This window comes from Ochlerotatus camptorhynchus, unplaced genomic scaffold (assembly GCF_037179485.1).
Source record: "Ochlerotatus camptorhynchus isolate MF236.1 unplaced genomic scaffold, CSIRO-AGI_Acam_v1.1 ptg000569l, whole genome shotgun sequence".
NCBI classification, from domain to species: Eukaryota; Metazoa; Arthropoda; class Insecta; order Diptera; family Culicidae; genus Ochlerotatus; species Ochlerotatus camptorhynchus.
Window position 1 is genome coordinate 803,039 of NW_027041050.1, and position 22,871 is coordinate 825,909.

A 22,871-nucleotide genomic window follows, 5' to 3' on the forward strand; every position below is an offset into this window, starting at 1 on the left:
CCAATTTAAAATCGTTAGTTTCGTATTGATTGTTGGTATTATTGTAGACAGTCATGTATATTTGTTTATGTCAGTTCAAAATGTTTGGCGTAGCGAAGTTGGTACACGAAACGAAAATCAATTATTTTATTCATGTGTTTCACTTATACATTTTTGCTAAAACATCAGCCTTATACATTCCATAAGACAAACCACATAGGTCTCGAGTTCGATTCCAGGTTCCGGAGCAGGGTAAATAATTTGGTGGTGGGTTTATAACTAATCTAATCTAATCTAATCTAACACCAAGGGGTGGTCACTCTACACACTTATTTTGCGTCAACATTTTTCTCAGTGTACCTCAGTGTGCCGCAACTGTATCGGCAGTGCCATGAAGTAGAAGAAGTCATTGAACTGACTTTTGTTTGCTTGTGAATAATGCCTTGTTTGGCAACCCGGTATTTTAACAACTCTTGTTTTTGTTTTGATTTTCAATGTTTTCAAAAACATCCATCTTTGGCGGAAGGCCGACCCCGCACAACGAAAGTCAATCATTAGTCAACCAGTCCTTCTGGGAGCCGGCGGAGGATTTGCACGGAATTTGTCACCGCCCGGGTATCAACCGTCGGAGAACTGGAAACCAACACCGGCCGGAACACACTTCGGACTGATGAAGGACGCACCACTGACCCGAAACGGACCAGTCAACTTCATTCAACCCGCACAGCAACAGGGCGCAGTGATGATGGTTTACGGACTCGATAACAACACAGCCAACACCGATAAGCTGTTCAATCTGTCCTTCCTGTATGAAAATGTTGTCAGAATAAAGTTCCTGAAGACCAAAGAGGGCGCCGCCATGATTTAGATGGGAACGCCATCGCAGTCGAACCAGTCGAACGTACACCCTGCCGCGCAATTCAATCAGCTTCAAGGTCTACAACGCCTCCAAGAACAATCACTTCCCAGGCCAGCAAAAATCGCATTCTCCACTTCTTCAATACCCCACCCGTATGCCGTCCGAGGATCTGCTGCTGACTGCATTCACCACCAAGGACTGCCACCCGTCGCAAGTGCGAATGTTCCCGCTGATATCGGTAATTTCCTCCTACGGATTGGTCAAGTTCCCGAGCGTAGCCCTGGCGGTGAACGCCATCATGAAGTGCTGGTGGTGTAGTAGCGGTGGCGATGGATGTATTCGAGCAGTTCTTATGGTCGGATGGTATAGTTTTTGTTTGGTTGTCTTTCCGATTAAAACTCAAGCACCGCTTGTCGTGACCGGCCCGAGATTTCCAGCGTCGGCCACAGCTACACGAATTAGCGATTCAGCTCCCACGGCTGCGGCTGCTTCCTATGCTGCTTCTGCTTTAGTTGTTGCTGCTGCTGTTCCTTCTGCTGGTCCGTCTCCTCTAAAATTCATTAAAAAAAGACGGATCAGCAGCAGAATTGGAAGCAACCACAGCCGTGAGAGCTGCATCGCTAGTTCATGTAGCCATGGCCGAAACCTCGGTCAGGTCAAGATACCGCTGTCATCTGTTCTTCGTCTGGGAGGAAATGCGGATGCGACTGCCGTCACGGGTGTAACGATTTTGAGAATCCATGGCGAGACTTGGTGGAGATTCACGGTTGTTTTGAAAATAATTTGATTATATTGTGGCAACATCAATAACAAATTTTGACACATGCACACTGAAGTACAGAAAAAGTTCAGTGTTGCCAGTAACTTTAAAGATCATAAAAATTGTAACCATGGGTGCCAAACAGCGTCAATGACGACGCCCGGGGGTGCCCAAGTTTGATTTTGGCACACTGTGTAGAGTGACCAACCCCTTGTCTAACACCAACACAGCCAGTTCTTGAAAGCATCCTGGAAAATGATGGATATACCTCCATCATTTTTCTTGTCTATTTGGTATATGTTTCACATCGAAGATGCGTCACACATATCAAAACGGCCAGGCCTACTGTGCAGCATTTAAGGGGCAAGATGATTCAGAAAACATCGGGCCTGTTCGTATCGAAGATTTAAACACGATGCTTCAGAATCCAATAAACGTTCCGATTTTGGTAATTATGTGATTGGTTGGTCGTTGGAAGCATCAAAGCTAGAAAGGTTAAGTGATGCTCCATTTCCTTCTGACGGTTGGGACATCAGCACTAACTCTTGTCCTAGCCTTTTGTGGCTTATGGCTATAGCGCCATTACTCGCTTTCTGAAAAGAGAGAAGAGGGAAATGAAAAGGAGAAGGACAAAGGGAAAAGGATTATGTAAACTCTATGAACATAAACAATATTTTTGAATTGAAATATACAGTATAGAAATGCATAACGGCGGTGGTCACTACCCGAGTCTTGTCACTATTATCAAGTCATAAAAAGTAACAAGAACTAAAATGTGATCCTTTGATTACTGGAAAATCCTGATTCCCCAGTTTGAAATTATCACGACTAGGGTTCGGTGGTAGATGGTAAAAGGTGATCTCCCAACGTTACTGGTTTGAAAAGATAAAAATTAACAAAATGGAACGAACTCACCAAGTTTAGCCAATTGAACCTGAAGGCAGCTTGACATGTGTTGATGTAGAAGTCCAAATTGTAGACGAAGCTTGATGACATAAACTAGTTTCAGTTTATGGTAGGTGAGCGGAATGTCTTCCCTCGATTTGAGATAAAAAAGATCGGATGTATGTAGTCGATTTTTGATGCACACTTGGAAATAACTTATTTTACACGTGACGGAATCCATTTTTGACATAAAAGATGACACGTAAACAAACATGTCGTACCCCGAGACTGAAAACTTCGTTGCTCGACGAAGAGTACGTTTGATTGAGCTATATTTCGCATCTGTTATGACTCAAATTTATGTCAAAATTGATGCTCGTATATGTGGCACTCAGAGCATCTAAATTACATTAATTTTTCTAAGTGTATGTGCATTGGTAAGCCTTTTCGTGTCAGGTTCAGCGCTGCGACTCAACGCTGAGACGAATGATGGAACTAATGATGGGACGAATGATGGGACGAATGATGGAGGTTCTACTTGTCTTCGGAACAGCTTCTCAGCGGGAAATAACAGAGAGGTAGAAATAGATACAATGAGATGCAGCTCTCGCAGGACTTCTTCTATCTTAATGAACTCACTGACAAACTAGAAATCGTCTCCTGGGCCTGGTTTTGACCAGATCAGCAACTGATTATAGATAATAAAAAAAAACTCCGCGAAAAAAAAACGTCACGTTCGTTCACACGCACAGTCTACTCCTTTTCAAATCGTGGGCATATCATCAACCTCAAACATGGATTCACGGAAACAAAGAACAAACTGACAAAAAACGATAAAAAGAACGATCTCACCAAGTCTGCAACAGCGTAGCAATCCCAATTGAAGATGATCCACTTCTTGACAGGAACCAACATATACCATTCCGGTTCATCGGTCTGAAATTCCACGAGTAATGTTCTCCTTTGATAGGTTCAGCGATCCGCCATACCTCCATCATAATATCGGGAAGTCACGAGTTCGTTTGAGGCTCCACCTTGGTTTCAAAGCCACTTGTAAAAATACACGCTGTCCGGGGCTCAGAAGCAGCCATTGCAGTACAGCCTTTATGAAGACGATCCAATTTGAGTATCACTGCTCAGACTTCATGGTTCAGATTCACATTTCACAAACTTCAGATCTCTATTTGCTTGACTTGTATTTGTGGAGCCAAAGTCTTGATATCCTGAAAAAAAAAAATCACTCGAGCAGCACCCAAGTAGAGAAAAAAAGTAGAAATGTCTGTGCCTAGGGGCACGAACGGAAGCTTGACGTAGGACCGCTAGTGGACGGAACAAATGTGAACATTTGGTTCTTTTAATTGATCAATCATCAATTATCTTAACTCTTTTCGTTTTTTTTATTTGTAAGCGTATCAAATTTGTAGTATTTATTTCAAAGAGAAAGGTGATGAAGAAAATCCAAGGGACTGCCAACTTGAGTATTTCCGATTCATCTACCTGGCTTTAAAAGGTGTATTTTGAATTTTTTGTTATTTATGAATTTTTAAGTTTTGTGCATTTTGGTATTAAAGTGTATTCAATTCACCCCTCACAAGATTTCCTTCCGAATTATATGAATGGGGCGAGGCGGAAAGTATCGTTTGTGCAGAATATGTAAAAAAGGAGGGACTTCGAGAGATTGAACTCGTGAGAGCTAATTTTCTAATTTGATTTTATTGGCTTTCTGGGGACTAAATATACACCCAAAGCGAATTATTCCCACTTCTCTCAAATTCTATTGGATTTTTAACACTTCCTACCAGCGTGTTCTGGAAAATGGTCGGACGATGATTAATCATACCAATACATTATGGTGGTCCTGAAAAGGACCGTTTTGTAGTAATGGTTGAGTAATGCTGAACTGAGCACGACGAGCTACTGATTCCGATCCTAGGCTAGCGGTGGGACTTCTTGCTCCTTCTCTATGGTATCTGCGACGGCTGTGTCGGGGTCGGGTAGGGGAAAGCTCCACTTCGCTTCCCTCTCTTCCACACACTATTGTTCATGCTGTGTCTATGCATTAACGTCGAACCGAACAATAACTTCTCCATACCGATCATATAGCTATAACTAGCTACATGTCAGGACAAGAGAGTTAGTATTCGATTTGACGCAACGCAACAAGCATGGAAAAAAAGTTTTGCGGAAGAGGAGGAGGACAAGTGGAGCTTCACCACTGCTCCGTTTGTTTACACGTGTTTGGTTTGTGTTGATCGATTCAGCGAGCAATTAACACACACTGCCACTGCTATTATAGAATAACAGTGGCAGTGTGTGTTAAATGTTCTCTGAATCGATCAATCGAAGTAACCTGTTGTTTATCTTTTAAAGTCAAGTGAGGAAGAAAGTCCGATAATGCCAACAACCCGCGCTCAGTGGAAAAGTCGGGGCCCGTCGCCTGTTCCGGCGACACGCCACTCTAGGAGGGATCGCGATCCTTCCTCGGCACGGAAGAGAGTGAGGGCGAGTACCCCGCATCCCCGAGTACAGGCTTCCAGTCCCCGTCGTCGTTACAGCAAGACATGGCGGCGATGGCGCTGCGAATGGACACCATGTCCAGGCAGCACAAGGATGAAATAGGCGCGTTGACAGGGCAAATCGACGGCCTTACCAACCAGCTTAATGCTGTGGTCGGAGAGGTAAACCGATTGACCGAGCTGTTCGACGCGCGCCCGCCGCTGCCGCCGCAGTCAGCTGAGCTGCAAAATGCTGTAAGTAACCTTAACCTAATCTTAACCTAAACCTTAACCTAATACTAATAATCATTTATTATATATTACAGCGCTACCGGCAGCCGGCGGAGACGTACGTCGAATTCATCAGAACATCATTAACAACAAGGGAATGAGTGCCGCATTATCTTGGGGAGCATTTCGACGCGGTACTGTCGAAATGCGCGTACCCAGAAATGCTCCCCACATTTCTGCGTAAGATTTTAGTTGTGATGTACCCGAACACATATAGGTTGAAGTCCCTTACCGAAATCCCCCACGACGTAGTATGGTCATAGAGGTAACTGTAAGACCACTGGGTCCCGAAGAAAATCATTATTATTTTCGGCTCACTCAGTACCAGAACAACGGTCCCAAGCAGTCCCAAGTTATTTCACTCACCCCTGCATGTTCTGCATGAATCCACACACCCCTGATGTTATCTGTCAAACTTTCATAGCGAATCAAAACAAACATAGTGTAGTAATAGAATTTCAACTAGAATAGGGTACGTTAATCGTTTGCTTGGGACCAATAGGCTACTAAAGTGGTGAGCCAATTTAAAATCGTTAGTTTCGTATTGATTGTTGGTATGGTGCTGTCACACGCGGTGGCCCGATGGGTCACCGCTGTGCCACATGGCAACGAAGCAAATATCTCGTGGGCTTGGCTTAATAGCCGCTTTTCATATACGCTGTCGGCGCTGAGGACCAGGGGCGCCCCGGAGGAGAATGTTTTCAGAACCGGTCGAGTAGAGAGTATCCAGCGCCTGGTCCCTATCGGCCAATTCCGGCAGCGCGCGGATGACAGCGGGATGGAGCTCTAAATTGTCTGTAAATTGTCGTGGAAAAAGTTTATTTTGTGTTGTAAATTTTCGTGGAAAAAGTTTATTTTGTGCTGTAAATCGACGTGGAATTTTTTTTTTGTTTTTGTATTTGTTTAATAAATTGTTTTGTATGTACCAAGAAATACTTACTGCTGCTGCTGGTGATTGAATGAGCACCGTTCAGTGGGACCGCATCGAATTCGATTTTTAAGTCTGTGATAGGGAATGTGCTGTTTTCAGACATTCGGTGATAATTTTGATCACCATTGCAACAGTTGGACATTTGGTATTTTTCAATAGTGACCTATTGAAAATTAACTAAGTGTTCATTTTAGCTGATTGGTAGATAAATTTCCAATCGTTTGGCTTGTTTAGAATTAAAATCTATGTGCTATTGGTCGAAACCTGACCTCTTTTCGTAGTGCTGTGCATTTTGGTTTTTTGGAATTGCGTGGATTCTAAAGATCCTGTGGAGATCTATCTAGCCCTGATGTATGTGTTGGTAGAGGGAAAAATGTAAACTTTGCGGGAGACGATGTCTTAACACTCGAAAGCAATTTTGTGAAATATGCAGTAAAACAAATCCTAGCTAGTTCTGCATGATGATTTTGTTTGAATTTATTTATTTGTTAATTCGCCGTAATACCAGCTGGCGATTTGTTTTTTATGATAACTCCTTCCTTGAAAACAGGAAAAAACTCACAAACAGGTTGCTCTTTCATGGTATACAGTGTGATAATTCAATAATCTAATTATCTCAACATTTAGTGGCAAACCATTCATAAATTTTGGAAACATACAAAAAGTTCCACATTAAATTTCATATGTAAGCGCCGATTGAAACAATCTTTTCGGCGTCACTACAAGGGTGATTGATTAAACGAAAGAAACGAATCGTGCGGAATGAAAGCCGAGGAAAAACTAATTGCATCAATATATTCAGGCCTACAATTCCACACCTTCTATAGACAGGTTGAGCCTTGATAGCTAGCTGCTTGCGGGAACTGATGACCTTGACCAATGTCCAATTAATACTCTTTAAAGGGTGATACGGTCAAAATTTGGTCAAGGGAAAACGCGTGTAAATCGGTGAAATCGTTTATTTAAAAAATCAAATTAAATTTCTTTTTCAAGTTCAATTAGTATAAAATTCAGGAAAAATATTCAGTTAGGCTTCCGCTTTTCCAAATCCGAATTGCCGGGCCTTACGCTTGACCCCTGCCATCAGATTTTGTACAGCCACCTTGTCCACCTTCTTCGCCGCAGAAAGCCAGTTTGCCTTGAACTGCTGCTCGCCCTTAGCAGTTTTTTGGTCTTCTTTAGGTTCCGCTTGACAATAGCCCAGTATTTCTCAATTGGGCGGAGCTCTGGCGTGTTGGGAAGGTTCTTGTCCTTGGGAACCACCTGCACGTTGTTGGCGGCGTACCACTCCATGGCCTTTTTACCGTAATGGCAAGATGCCAAATCCGGCCAAAACAGTACGGAACAACCGTGTTTCTTCAGGAAAGGCAGCAGACGTTTATTCAAACACTCTTTCACGTAAATTTCTTGGTCCTGGAAGCTATGAAAATGCTGCTTTTCAAGCCACAGGTACAGATGGCTTGCCAAACCAGATATTTCTTTGCGAACTTTGACAGTTTCATGTGCTTGAAAACATCTGCTACCTTTCCCCTTCCTTTTGCCGTATAAAACTCCTGTCCCGGAAGCTGCTTGTAGTCGGCTTTGACGTAGGTTTCGTCGTCGGTTTGGTCGTCGTATTTTGTTTATCATCGCGATTTGGAGTCACTACCTTCTTGTAAGTCGATAGTCCGGCTCGTTTTTTTGGTTCGATGCACGGTTGTAGACGATACACCCAGCTTATTTGCGGCATCTCGGAGAGAGAGGTTAGGGTTTCGCTTGAAACTACCGGCAACTCTCTTTGTCGTCTCAGCGGCTTCCGGTTTTCGATTTCCCCCCGATCCAGACTTCCTGGCTGTCGACAAACGTTCCCCAAACACTTTAATTACATTTGTAACGGTTGATTTGGCAACTTTTAGCGATTTTGCCAACTTTGCGTGCGAGTAGCTCGGATTTTCGCGATGCACGAGCAAAATTTTGATACGCTGCTCTTCTTGCTTGGACGGCATTTTGACAACTGAAGAGTGAATTCCAAAATCAAAATAGGAGCAACATTCTACACACACACACCTTCAAAATGAGGGGTGTTCAGGTTTTTTAAATGCAAAATTGAAAGAAATACGTCAAGTTGATATTGACCAAATTTTGACCGTATCACCCTTTAACAAATTTTTGGTGGCCCTGAAAAGGACCGTTTTGCAGTGATGGTTGAGTAATTCTGAGCTGGGTGTTCAACACGGATGAGGCTGTCGAGCTGTATGTCGATTGGGGCGAGGGTGACACGCTTGTCATAGATGACCGACCCGCAGCGACTCACGAAGAGCTACTGATTCCAATCCATAGCTGCACCGCCTTCCTCCTTTGATGGTTGCTTATGTGGGCTCTGCAACTCGCTGCTTGCAGGCAGCCTTTCGTTGTTACTGGAGAACAATTTTGAACGCCACACGCCGAAAGCACTGCTACTGCTGCTACTGCTGCTACTAATTTCTACGACCGAACACCACCACACAGTGGTGTGGTCGTTGGGAGCGTGTGGTTCTGAGTATGGCGATATGAGTGTGCAAAATATTACGCAATTCCATCCTCCCTATTCGCACGCGCCCGAGGATCGGAGGCGAATGCCACTTCGACTTGTTTCGTCTACTTACTACTCTCTGACGACTGTGCTGGGGAAGCAGCATATGCATGTAGGTAATTGGTGGATTTGTTAGTTAATTCGACGCTTTTGGACAATGCTGGACATTTACCAGTTTTTCAAAAGTTTCTTGTTGAATTGTTATCGATGCGTAGCCATATTTCTGATCGATTGGTGATAAAATTATTGAAATTGGACCAGGGGCAGCTGAGTTATTGACGTTCAAAATCTTTCTTAAATTGTTACATGTTCCATTTTCGGTTTTCACAAAGTGTACCCCCATATAGAAATCAAAGACGTAGTCCTACGTCAAAATTAGAACAGCAAAAATAAACGTGACGTTCGTTCACAAGCACAGCCTGCTATCTCTTGGTGGTGCGTTTATAAATAATGTCGATTAATTTGATTCTCCAACAAAAAAAGCGTAAATAATATTTAACCCGGCTTCAAGTGAAAGCTGTGTAGTGATTATTGGATAACCGGGAAAAGGTTGAATAAGCGGCTTTCAAGTTCGCACACAACTAAACGGAAGGATAACAGCTGTTTAGAAGCGTAAATGGAAGTGCAATAAGAGCTTGTTCCAACCGTCCCAACAGCCATTAGTATCTGACTAAGTTCGTCAGATTTGCTTGTATAGAGGTTGAGTAAAGGTTGCCTCATATCGTATAACGTTTGAATACAGCTTGAGGCTGTTTAAATGAAATGAGTATAGCTTTTACATTGTGAAAATTGTTAGTTGGGATTCGGGTCACATGAAATGAATTAGCTGAACGTATTGGGAACTCATTGATAATTGTATGACAAGTGTAGTTCTACATGAGTGGACATTCCTTGGCGGGGAACAAATATATGAATTTAGTTGTAAAATCGCAACTTCATGCAATTTGATTAAATAAGTAAATTGTATAAATATGAATTATGTACAAATAAATAACTTACTAAATAAATAACTAAATTAATGGAAAGCGTACTTGTTACATCTGGCCAATATAGAATAAATCTCAAGGATCTGGGATTTTTATTTATAACTAAGCCACTTTTTCAGTCAGTCCTGATTATCCGAAGAACCAGGATATGGCCACTATACCCAAAAATATAAAATCATTATTAAACTCGCTTTGATCTCGTGATTCTGAACAATATAGAAAAAGATCAAAAGGTTCTAAGACTATGTTTGTAATGTGGTAACTTTATCGGTTAATCCGGATTTTCCGGAGAACCAGGATATGACCACTATATCCCAAAGTATGGCCACTTTATCGGTCGTTCCGGATCCTCGTTTGAGCCATTAGAGGTTCCCTGCGGGCGTCTATGGCGTCGATACTCCGTATATACTTAGTACTATCAATTTCCAGAAATATAAAATTTTTCAAAATTTTCGATAACTCTTTGCTGTTGTTTTGATGCTGATAAATCTTCCTTTACGTAAAGTAAGATGTAAAACTATGTCGATAGATAGTGGAACAGAGTTTTTCCTTTAAAAATATGTATGACGTGTTGACTGAAACCATTTGGTAGCCAAGATATTCAATTTAGTCGTGGTTTTGTAAATTTTTGCCCACTGTGTACTCCTTGATTCATTGCTGCAAAGATTTGCTTGGCACTTTATTTTGAACTTTTACGCACAAAATAAATCAAAACTGCTCAACGAAGAGCTCTATGATGGCATGAAAATTTAAGAGCATTTATTTTTCAGAGTAAGAGCATTTATTTTTCATGGTTGCCAAAAACACTTTTTGTGCCTCCGCTTACCTATGGAATCTATAGTATCAATAGTAAAAACCACCTGAAAAACTGTCTAATATTTTCCTTGACATTTCACTGTCAACGGTCATTAATTGTAGATTCTTACTGAAATATCTCCAAGAATGCCAGCGACGTTAATTGCTGCAGCTGATAGGTACTGGTCGATATTGGCCTTAGCGTACTGCAATGAAAGAAAATAACATACCAGACACTGCACTGCAAAGCGTAAGCCGACAACGGATTAATTGCTGCTTGTTCTATATTTGCAATCCCGAGCAAATACATCCCCGTCAAGTGGCTCTAATTAAATCACATAAATTTACAATTCAATTGCTGGGCCTGAAAACGATTCCGGACACACAATTGCAAATTCGTTGATCAAGTGGTGGAAGATGAGGACGAACGAAAGCACAAGCGGTTTACTAATTGCACTCAATTGAAATTTTATTACATTATCATAAATAAGTCAGTTTAATTAATTACGTGCAATTTTCGCTGACAGCCAACGCTTCGACTGTATGCTGTACGTCGTTGAATGCTTTAAGTGTGCGGTGCAGTTCCAAGAAGATGCACCCGAACGATCATGAGCGGCAAAGTAACACTTTAATTAGAAGAAATAGAGAATGGTCAGGAGATCGAGTTTCACCAACAAAACGAAATCAACTCTCCAAATAATGTTTGAGCTCGAGATCGGGCAGAGGTGCTTTTGTACAAATTTATAAAAGTTGAAATTTATTGCTATAATTGATTAATGATTTCTTTGCTCGAGAGCTGGGCATTCCTTTTTGGAGGGCTCTCTACACATGATTTCATAATTTATTACCTGAACGAGTTGGTCGCGCTTGAATTGCCATCCTAGGAAAATCTTGTCTCTCATGGTCATACAATCACTTTCCACTTCTTGGGTCTATTTGCTGGGTATTCTTCCGTTTCGTTTCATCCAAAAGCGGCTTGATTTCAATTATCAAACCGTGAGTAAACGGTTTCCCTCTCAACACGGTCGGAGACGATTTATCATCAAGGATTAACATTCCTTGCCGTGATGGAAAGTCAACTCTTTCATTCACAAAAGAGTTCATTCAGCGTACTTGAGAACGGTTCATTCATAATTTCAGGAAAACTCCTAGCACTGTTATCCTCTATAGTCAATTGACTTCATTGGTGTGTTGATCATTAATCTTAAACTTGGTAATCAAAAGAACAAACGCTTGAGAAATCCTATAACATTAACGATGCACCTAAGGGTGGCTAATCATTGACAAATAAACATGATGACGTGGTGATTTCCAGTTTTCATTGAACAAATGTAGAAATGAAGCTAATCGTGTTTTCCCGAACCGATGCAGGATCCTTTTGAGCCCGGTGCCCGGTCATTCGTTAATATTTTTCAGCTTTCACTGTGACTCGAGACTCGAGTGGTTGGTTTTCATCATTGCCTTCGAATTCGACAGAGGATGAAATGCGGAATTTCTTTGAATGTGGGAGTTCCCTTCAGCAGGACACAATTAGGCATACACGTTGCTGTGGACAGTGTATCCTCTTCAATTGATTCACAATCACTTCAGTTCGTTGAAAGCTTCGAGTTAAAAGTGACCAATAACATAAATTCTTGAAGAGAGGGTATCCATAACAAACTAGCCATTTACGATCCAATTCATGCAGTATTTACCTTACACAAACACCTCGAGAATTAAAACTCCTGCTAAAGGGCAGCCGCCTCAGTTTAATGCAAAGGCAAAGAAGTATGCTGACTCACGTCACGCGGTTTACTCACCTTTGAAGTGAGTGTGTCTAGTGCCGCCTTCTGTGAATGGAAACCATGGGCCCTTTCGTTTTTTTTTACCTTTTGGTGTGCTTGAAGAGGTAATTAACAAGTAGAAACCAGGCTGGAAAGGATTATTACCGACATCTTGCTGTAGCCAACCCAGCAGTCGCTCAATTCGATCACCCGGGGGACATAATTGCACTCCCGTTTCAAGTAGGTTGCCGTTGTTATCGTTTTTGCTCTCCCAACTTGCCATTCAGCCAATTGTTATTATATGTTTCAATTTGGTAGTCTTTTGCCTATTAACATTTCAACGCATACCTACGCCTCGCTCGCTCACTTTTGCTGGTACGGCTTCTCCTTTTAATAAGCCATAAAACGAAAATCTTTAATTTTTAATGACTTCAACATTACCGGAATTCCACCGTTGTCGTTCGCGTTCAGTTGGCAAAGGTACTCGCGAGTCGCGACTGTAGGTAGAACTTGCGCGGGCGAAATCTCGTCAACGTCGCATCAGAGCACAGGACGAAAAATGCATCCAAGGGTGATATTGAATCAATTCGACCCGTTTCTCCAACTGATCGAATGTTGTTAAACGATCAGCTGAATACCGTCTCTTCTGTTGCTTCGAATATGTTGAAAGCATAAAATAAGAAGCATAGCCGTTGGTAATTTGTTTGATGCGCCTGCGTCACTTGTGTTCACAGTCGAAACAGCCTTTTACATCTTTTAAAGAACCTAAAGTGGAAATCCAAGTTTGAATCGGCCACCGTGGCGCTGCAATCGCAACGGTGATGAAGCAGAGACCATGTGTCAAACTGAATTCATTTGTGATACCTCAGCATCTTCAATAAATCCGGTACACTCAAAATAATCCACACTTCAATGCTACGTGAAAACATACGTGGCTTTTTCCATCGCACTTTTCACGTAGCACTCACGCGGATCATAGGTAGCACAGCATGAACTAATGAACTCTCATCCCACTGGAATTTCACGTAATAGCTACGTGACTTCTCCCGTATCTTTTACGAAGTGTATAAGTTGAACCTAGATGATAATCCAGTAAATTTTATCAAAAAATTCTGTGGAAAGCACGTTGTTTTGCGTTGATTTTTACCTTTTTTTTATAATCTGATTGATTCACAGTCCATTATTGCAATGATTGCATTATTTTCCAATTTGCATGTTCCTAACTAAAATACATAATTGGAAATAATGCAACATATATTCATGCAATAAAACAATATGAACAATATTTATCAAATTTTATTACAATCTATACATACTTAGCTTCTACAGGAATAACATTGGAACTATTTTTAACTCGGAAATACATTTTAGACTGATCACCGATTTTATGTACTGATACTGGAGAACTATCAAACAACTCAATTTTTAGCATATCTACTACAGATAAAGATCTTGTAACTTCATACGCCAGAAAATGTTCGCAATAATTTCGAACTTGCCAGTGTTGGCTTATTAAATGTAACTCGTTATTGTGCATGATGAACTCGATGATTTCAAATAAGTATGTACATTATATGATTTTCGAACAGAGTCATAAAATATCCAGCCCTATACCACAGACAAACAGACATAACTCTTAGAAGAAAATTCTTCAAAAAATATCGTCAAGCGTATTTTGCATGCGCACTAGCACCATCTATCATCCACATTCCCAAGCATTGATGTGCAACTAGAGCATCCCTCGTTCATGCCATTTTTCCACTAGTTGCTTTTCCCTCGTTCTGTCAACGCGTCAGCTGTGTTTAATAAAAACAAAACAGATGGAAGTCAGTGATGTCGGTTCTACTAAATTTTCCGTAGATCTATAGAATTGATTGAATTCTGCAGAAATACGGATCCGTAGGAAAAGTTCACAGAAGCTAAGACTTTTTTAGGGATTTGTTTTGTTTGCTTAGTGTGCTTTTTCTTTTGCTGGAAAGAAGTTTTTAAACGAGGTAACGCATCGCTAATTAGTGCCCTTTCCACCACCGCTCATCACTTTAATATGTGTACAGCAAAAAAATATAATATTTATCAATCAATGAAATTCATGGTGAAGTATTGAACATCAATTACTGGTAAAAGGGGTAAAAGTTGATAGAATATTACAGTCATCAACATGATTTGTTCTCGAATTCTGTGTTAATCGTGCAGCGTAATATTAGGAACGGAATGACTAATGTCCAGCATTTTCGATGTAATATTCAACAACTATTTTTTCTGTATTCGTCAGATGTGGTGTGTGTCTCCAGTGGGATGCCTTGATCACTTATCATTTTCAAGAGCTGACATCTACTACCTAGACGTGAAAAAGAACTGGCATCACTGATAAGTTCGAAATTTGGTGGCTTGCTCAATGCTTCAGTGGCGCCACCATGACAAATGCAAGCACATTCCCAACTAAAACATTATTTGCGATGAATGTGATTGTGAGTGTTATGTCTGTTTGTCTTTGCCTATACTGAGTTCCTTTGTACTCGACGCTACTTGCAATCTGCATATTTAAATCTGAATCTATATTTAATGTTTGTAGTAACTTAGTAAAATAATTACGTAGGCCCAAATTAAACGATGTAAAGACATATTCCAGAATTGTTGATGTTGAGGTTGAACCACAGACAAACAGACATAACACATTGAATATTTATTATTGTAAAACATCGTCGCTAAAACATTACCGCCACCTGTTGAGTACACTGTGGTGGGTAGTACGCTGCATAGATGGCGGTAGTGTGTAAACGTCAAACGCAAAAGAATTTTCTATGCGCGCGACAGGTGGCAGTACTACCAACTGAGATACTTTCAAATTGACCGTTAAATGTTTGTTCGATGAACAACTTATGAGTGTTATGTCTGTTTGTCTGTGGTTGAACCATGTTCATAATCCGAATCGCTTCCTTTGGAAGCCTCGTTAGATGAGAACTGAGAGAAATTTTGATCGATCTGATCTCGGTAGATGCAACCGTTGAAGAAGCAATATTAATTGCTCCGGTAAGTCGCAGGCGGTACCCTGGTTTCAGCGACGTTAGTAAACTAACGATTTTGGACTCCTGTAGAAAAGAGGAAAAAAGTTAACGGATGAATTATTCTAGATAGAGCTGGAATTAGGGCGAAACAGCATTTGTAAGCAATGACTTCTTTCGATGATTTCTAGAAAGCTAAGGCTCACCAACGCAAATCAACAACACCATCGGGTAGGAGAAGACTTCCCCTATCCGACGGTTATGTTGGTTTGCGTGGCCGTGCCTTGAGTTCCTAGAAATCGTCGATAGAAGTCATTGTTTACAAAAGCTGTTACGCCGTAATTCCAGCTTTATCTAGAATTGTTCTTTTTTAGAATATTTAGATTCTTTTACATTTCGTGTTTGCCAAGAGGAAATCAATTCATGCAACACATGATATTAACAAGGTATTTTTGTTGGTTCCAAAGACTTGCGAAGTTGATCAGTCGTAATCCTGAGCAAATCGACAAAATTGACTCCACATTCTATTCAAATCAAAAAAGACACAGCAATCTAAGATACAATCTCACATTAAACCGTTCTTACCATTAAATATTTCTAACAAATGTTGCATGATGTTTAGATCAACTAGCAGCTCTTTCAGTTTGTATTCAACAGACGCCATTTTGCTTATTCTGCGCGGAATGCAGCTGTCATAATGAATTTTAAAAAATACGTGATTTTCACGTAAGACAGATGGGGCAACTGCAGTAAAAGTAACTGGCGCTCCATTTCATTTACAACCAAAGTTCAATGATAGTTACCTTTGTCAGATAAACTGGAGTAAAAAAGCATTTTTTTGAATCTACGTGATTTTTCACGTAGCATTGATGTGTGGATTATTTTGAGTGTAGGTAACCAGTTTGTTTAGTCCACTCTACCGGCCACATCAAGGCGGGTTATTATAGGTGATGATGATGATGGTCCCACCTCTTACCCCTACAAAGGTTTGAGCTGGACGATTTATCTTTAAGATAATTGAATATGACATTTTAACCAGGTTGGCAAACAAAATCGAACTGGTTTCAGTTACAGATATAGATTCCCTCTAAAGTTTACAGTTGCTTCACAGCGATATAAATGTGGAAAAGCTCAGGCGTCCACCTCTTAGTTCGCCTTTTTGTCCACCTAAAATATTCATAAGTATTACAAGCAATCAAGAGTTAATGAACAATCAACAAAGCATCCTATTACACTAGTAACCCCGCAATCTGATGCTATCATAATTTTCAGCAATGTCAGGAATGCTCACGAACCCCTAACATTTGCCAGAAAACTTACTACTAACTCAAGGTATCTTTCAAATAAGCTATATCCGTAATACGCGCGCGAGGCTCAAACCTTTGTAGACTACTTTTTTTTTTTAATTAATCTACTATAAAATCAAATATTAAAAATCCATCATCACCCTCGTGGCGAACAGAAATAGTTTTTGCAGTGCTACAATAATTATTAAAAAGTCGTTATGACAGCTATCCATATAAAATAATCCGTTAGAGATAACTTCGTCAAGATACATAATTTGTCAATTCATAAAAAAAAAAATCACTGGATAACTGTTCAAAAGACAGTTTTAACGTGTGAAATGCAGTGTCTTTTAAATTCTGTAAGTGTTGCTAAACGTTTGATATGTCTAGGCATCGAATTGAAAACATTTATTCCTTTATAATATAATGAATTTTGTGAAGCACAAGTCAAGAAATGTGGTGTTCTTATTTCAACCGCGTTTCTAGTATTATATCTATGAAAGTCACTTCCTCTTTCAATTCGATCACACAAATATCGAGGCAGCAAACCGTTAACTACTTTAAAAATGAACACCATAGTCAAATATACAATTCTTTGCTTCACCGACAACCATTGTAAGGCGTCTAACATCAAAGTTGAGGAAGTGAATCTATTACATCTCAAAATCAAACGCATTACTTTACTCTGCAAACGCTGTAATCTCGATATTTGTGTTTCATTGGCCAAAAATAAAATGGAAGGGCAAAAGTCTAGATGAGGGGAGATGATTGATTTGTAAAGCTGTATTTTACTGGCAATAGTTAAATCGTTTTTTAGTCGACATAGAATTCCATACTTCTTGGCAATTTTCTTGATGACATTGTCAATGTGAGAGTTGAACTTAAGTGTGTCATCAATAGTCACGTAAAGATATTTAATCTCCCGAACGCGATCAATAGCCTCATCATCAATTACAACAGAGACGTTCTCATTTACTCGATTCCGCGAAATTACCATAAATTTAGTTTTACTTGTATTCAATTTTAACTGCTTATACTTCAACCATCTACTTAGAGAACGCAAATCTTCATTCAAGTGTAAAACGGCATCATCTAAATCCTTAGCTGCAATGAATAACACAGTATCATCTGCAAAAAGATTAATGTGTGTGTGTGTGTGTGTACAATCTAACCCCCACTGTCCGGCAGTGTTATTATGGAAGAAAACTGCTTTTTATTACCCTTAAATTAAAGTAGGTTTAGTCCGGGAGTTAGAAGGTGTTAGCTCTATTGCAGCTCCAGTGACCCATTTCAGAATGCCTGGTAATTCACGACCACTCCGAGGTCACTTTTACTTACAATAAGCCCCGCATGTTCACTCTACCTTTATCAAATGGATAATGGTATCATAAACACACTTCCAGATTCAAAAAATATTATTTCCAAATCTGGCACGTATATAGTTTTGAAATTTGTTCAACTGTATTAAATCGATTTGAATGGACATTTCTTATCAATTTTGTTTCGAATACCTCTTGATTCATCTGCTGGCAGCACTTGCTGGCCCTTACCGGCGACCAACTCATCTGCCCGCAAATGCAACAACGCCTAAATCTCAAAGCTCTCCGAACGTCCCCTCGAAAATGCAATCGAGATATGTATAAGAACAATCTTCAACTGGAACGTACTCACCAAATCAATACATCCGGGAGCAAATTCCCGATGCTTATTTTTCTCTCGCAAACCCGTCGTCGTCGAACGGCAAAAAAAGGAAACTCGGTGAGCAATTTTGTGACACGGAATTTTCACTGACCATAAACCGCGAATTCACGAATTTCACCACCCCCAACTGCGAAACACGTTCAGAAGCACTTTTGGTACAATTTCGATCAATTTCTTTGGAAAACACAACCAAAACACTTACAAGCGAGCCAACATCAACACCGAATGTGGCGAGCTCTTTCACTCACCTTGCAGCGCGTAAATAAACTGAAATTAAAAATTATCACTCGCGATGCCACTAATTTCTGGTCCGGGAGAAAATCAAACAACGCAGATCGCGACATCTCTTCTGATGCTTGCAAACATGTTGAATCACGTTTTCTTTCTCTATTCTAAAACTTCCCGGAAAGCGAGAAAACTACCAATCACGCACGTATAAACGTCCGGGAGGTAGAGCGCCAGCGATAATCCGTTAATTGCAGCCGAAAACTATGAGAGCGAACGCACGCACAAAACAGAGAACAAACTTAAAACACAACCGTATCCAAAGGCGTTCGAAACTGCACCCGCACTTTAGGTGAATCATCCTGTCGCAAAAAAGCCATGCAGGAGACGGATTCTTCATCGCCTTTAACTGGTTTAGCGCATTGGTCACAGGCGAAAGTCATGCTGACTCAGTTTCCAAAAGTGATTTAGAAACAGCGGTGGAGATGCTCTAATACGCAAAGAGGAATTGGATTCTCAAGATCGCCCAATGCTAGACAATATGTCTGATTGGATAACTTTTTCACTGTTTTCACAACACAAAATATGCTCTAATTAGCTGATTATCGCAACGAACTGCACTTTCCACTAACAACCAGTACAATATTACAGGTATACCGAACGGAAAAAAACGAATAACGATAGCCCGTGTGATAAAAAATCGACAATTTTAGCAGCGCACAATCACGACGATGTGAATAACAACAACTCTACTGACATCTTCCAACACAGTATCATCTGCAAAAAGATTAATGTCGCAAAATCGTAAAACACGTCGCAAGTCATTAATATACATAATAAATAACAGGGGCCCTAATACACTTCCCTGGGGCACTCCAAGGTTATTCCCCACGGGACTGGAAACAGAATCATTAAAAACAGTCCGTTGAGTTCTGTCAGACAAATAGCTTTCAAACCATTTATATGCAGTACTCGTAATTCCAAAGCGCTTGATTGATCTTAACAATAAGGGCCTAGAAATTGTTTCAAAAGCGCGTTTAAGATCCAAAAAAACAGCAACAATCGTATCTTTACACTCCAAGTTATTTTTCCACTTCGCTAATACCAAATTAAACGCGGTTTCACAAGAATGACCTTCCCGATATCCCGATTGTTCTGGTATCAACAAACTATTACTATTTAAATACTCCAACAGCTGACCTTTAACAACAAGTTCTAAAATTTTCTCTAATGTGTGCAACATGTTGATGTGACGAAACTCTTCGGTTTTAATCGTTCCAGCAACTTTTTGAATAGGGACCACTAAGGATTCCTTCCAAATTTGTGGCACATGTCCAGTTTGTAATGATTCATTAATAAGGTCCAGCAAGATGTGGCCAATGACATGAAAGCAATCTTGAATAACTCTAGCATTAACATTATCTACTCCAGCCGATTTTCCTAATGAAAAACAAATAACTCTAAGTTCATCTAATGTGATTGGGTGAAAAACTTCAAATCTACAACTACTATTAACTGGCTGTTTTATTTCGTCAGGTTCATCGACCAATTCAATAGATTGATTAATCAATGAAACGCTATCTACGAAATAATCATTAAACTTAGCTGCAATTACTTGTTCTGACTGTTCTAATGTGCTATTAAAAGTTATGAACCGTGGTTTGCAATTACTAGGTTTTAATAAAGATTTCAAAATTTTCCATAACTCATTGCTGTTGTTTTGATGCTGATCAATCTTCTTTTGAACATATTCACAACGAGTTTTCTTTATCGATTGTGAATACTTATTACGCGCGATTGTGTACCTAGTCCAATGATTGTCATTATTAGATCTACAAAACTTTTTGTACAATTTGTCCCTTTTCCGTTTAAGACGCAAAAGATCCAAATTGTACCAGCTGTTCGAGTTTTTCAAAGAAACAAACTTTTGCTCAAATAGTTGATTGGTACACGTTTTCAAAGCGTTATTAAGAACAGCTGTAGATTCATCTAAGTTACCGGCCGCGAATGGAAAATCCAGGCTTCTCTCAACAAGGTTTGAAACAGCTTGCTTCGAATATTTCCTCCAGCACTTCAATTTTACAAAATTATCGTTATCGTTAACATGGTCTAAGACATTAATCACTAAAGTCTCATGATCGGTTATTTTCAAATCAGTATCCGTAACTGAACAAATGGAATCAAAATTGGAATAAACGTGGTCAATTAAAGTTCTACTGTGCCTGGAAATACGCGTATACTCATTTACCGTTTGCTTTAAATTAAAAAACTCAGCTAAACACTTCAAATGATTCGAATTATGGTTATCACGCCAATTAATATTAAAATCACCAGCCAATATATTTAATTTACTAGAATCAAGGAATGTCTCAAACCAGTTCTCTAAAACTTCAACAAAACGCTGGTCACTAGAACTGGGAGAATGATACAAAACACCATAATTACCCATCTTCATGCCACGTACAACTGTAATGCCCAAGAACCAGTTGCCATCAATAACTTCGTTGGTACGAAGGTTGAATTGAACTGATTCTTTGACATAAATAGCAACACCGCCAGTGTGTCTAGAATGTGATAAACAAGCAGCAACAATATATCCCGGAATACTATACTGATCAAAAGCTTCAGTTTCTACAATATGAGTTTCAGATAATAAAACTAAAAGAGGACGTTTTTCCTCAACAATCTGACGTAATGCTACGTAGTTTGTTGACAACCCCGCAATATTCAAATATAAAAAATCGAATTGATTCACATTCCTGGAACTTGGCTGCTATTTATTGAAACGCAAGCTGCTTTTCTTCTGATCAAAAAGTCTTTTATAGAGCAAACATTCCGAGCTAAATGCGGCATGGTTGACGTCCAAGTTCATTTTTCGTTCTTTATTCATTTTCAAACAATTAATACATTTCAATACAGTTGACGTACACTCCGACGTTTTGTGTTGTTGGCTGCACCTAGAGCATCTATCACAATTTTTGCAATCCATGCTCTTGTGCCCAAATTCTCCACATTTGAAGCATCTCAACACATTAATCGCGGGAACTATCGAGCACCGATCAAACCCTACATTTACTTTTTTCGCACATAACAAACATTTATAAGTATCGACATCGACTTCAATTACAACACTAAACTTGTTGTAAGTGAAGCGTGGATTTTCAAACATGTTCACTACTTTAACATCATTTATAGCGATGTCTTCATTTTGACTTTTTAAGTAGTCAATGAAGACATCGGAGGAAAACTGATCGCTCATGCCCACTATTTTCAATCTTGGCACCGAAGTGGGAACAACAGCACTATATTGTTCACCCAGATTGCTTTCAATACCAGTTTTTACATCATTAAGATTAGCTCCTGTTGCACACTCAACAATAATAGAGCCATCTTTACCATTCCTAAAATTACTGATTTTGTGTGTTTTTGGATCCAACTGAGTTTTCAAAAACTTACGAGTATCTTCGCAAGCTTGTTTGGACTCTTTTGGTTTGATCACAATGACCGGACGAGTCTTACGATTACTCTGTTTGTTACTGTTACTGTTAATGTTACTGTTACTGTTAATGTTACTATTACTGTTACTAATATTTTTACTTTTACTTGCATGACTAGATCTTTTTACAACATCCGCAAAACTCGCATTTTCTTGAAAACATCATCAGTCGAATCGTTGTCACTATTTTGAAATTTACGTTTTTTGCGTCTGGGATTTCGGTCCGATTCAGAATGAACCGTCCTAGATGCACCATTCGTTGCAGCTAAATTTTTTTCCGTACTAATTTCAAAACATGAACTAGTCATCGTATTCCATTTCTCACTAATTAATTTTTCAAAGCAACTTAAAGAATCGTTCATATTTTGTTGCATTTTTTCCATGCCAATTCTCAACGCGTTGTCTATCTGAGCAGCAACGTTGTTTCGTATACCAGTGATAGAGTCAGCAACAGAAGACAATTGCTTCATTGCTTCCCCCAGCATTTTGGTATCCGAAACCGATACATTCTGCTCGTCACAACTCTGATCTGACAGACAATTACTACACTTGAATAGAACATTTGCATTATCTGTGATAAGTTTTGCCTGAGTCCGCGTGAGTGTAGTGCACTTGCAATGAAATACACGAGCACACTTACCCACACAGATAACCGGCAAATCACTTACCAAAATCCCCAAATTACATATTGCACACTCAGCCATATATATATCACCTATACACATAAACTTTACATGCAACACTACAAAGACACAAGTAAAAACGAACGAAAGCAAAAATTTACAATGCACTAGCTTACTAAAAGGGTACCAATTAGCTTGCCGGGCGAAGGAAAATACAAAAAATGGTGGGTAGGAACTCACGGT

General features: G+C 39.8%; 1 pseudogene; it reads right to left on the reverse strand.

Moving 5' to 3' along the window:
- Positions 1 to 1,296: 1,296 nt before the first annotated feature.
- The window catches only part of LOC135713580 (uncharacterized), a 51,207-nt pseudogene continuing 29,632 nt past the window's right edge, over positions 1,297 to 22,871 (reverse strand).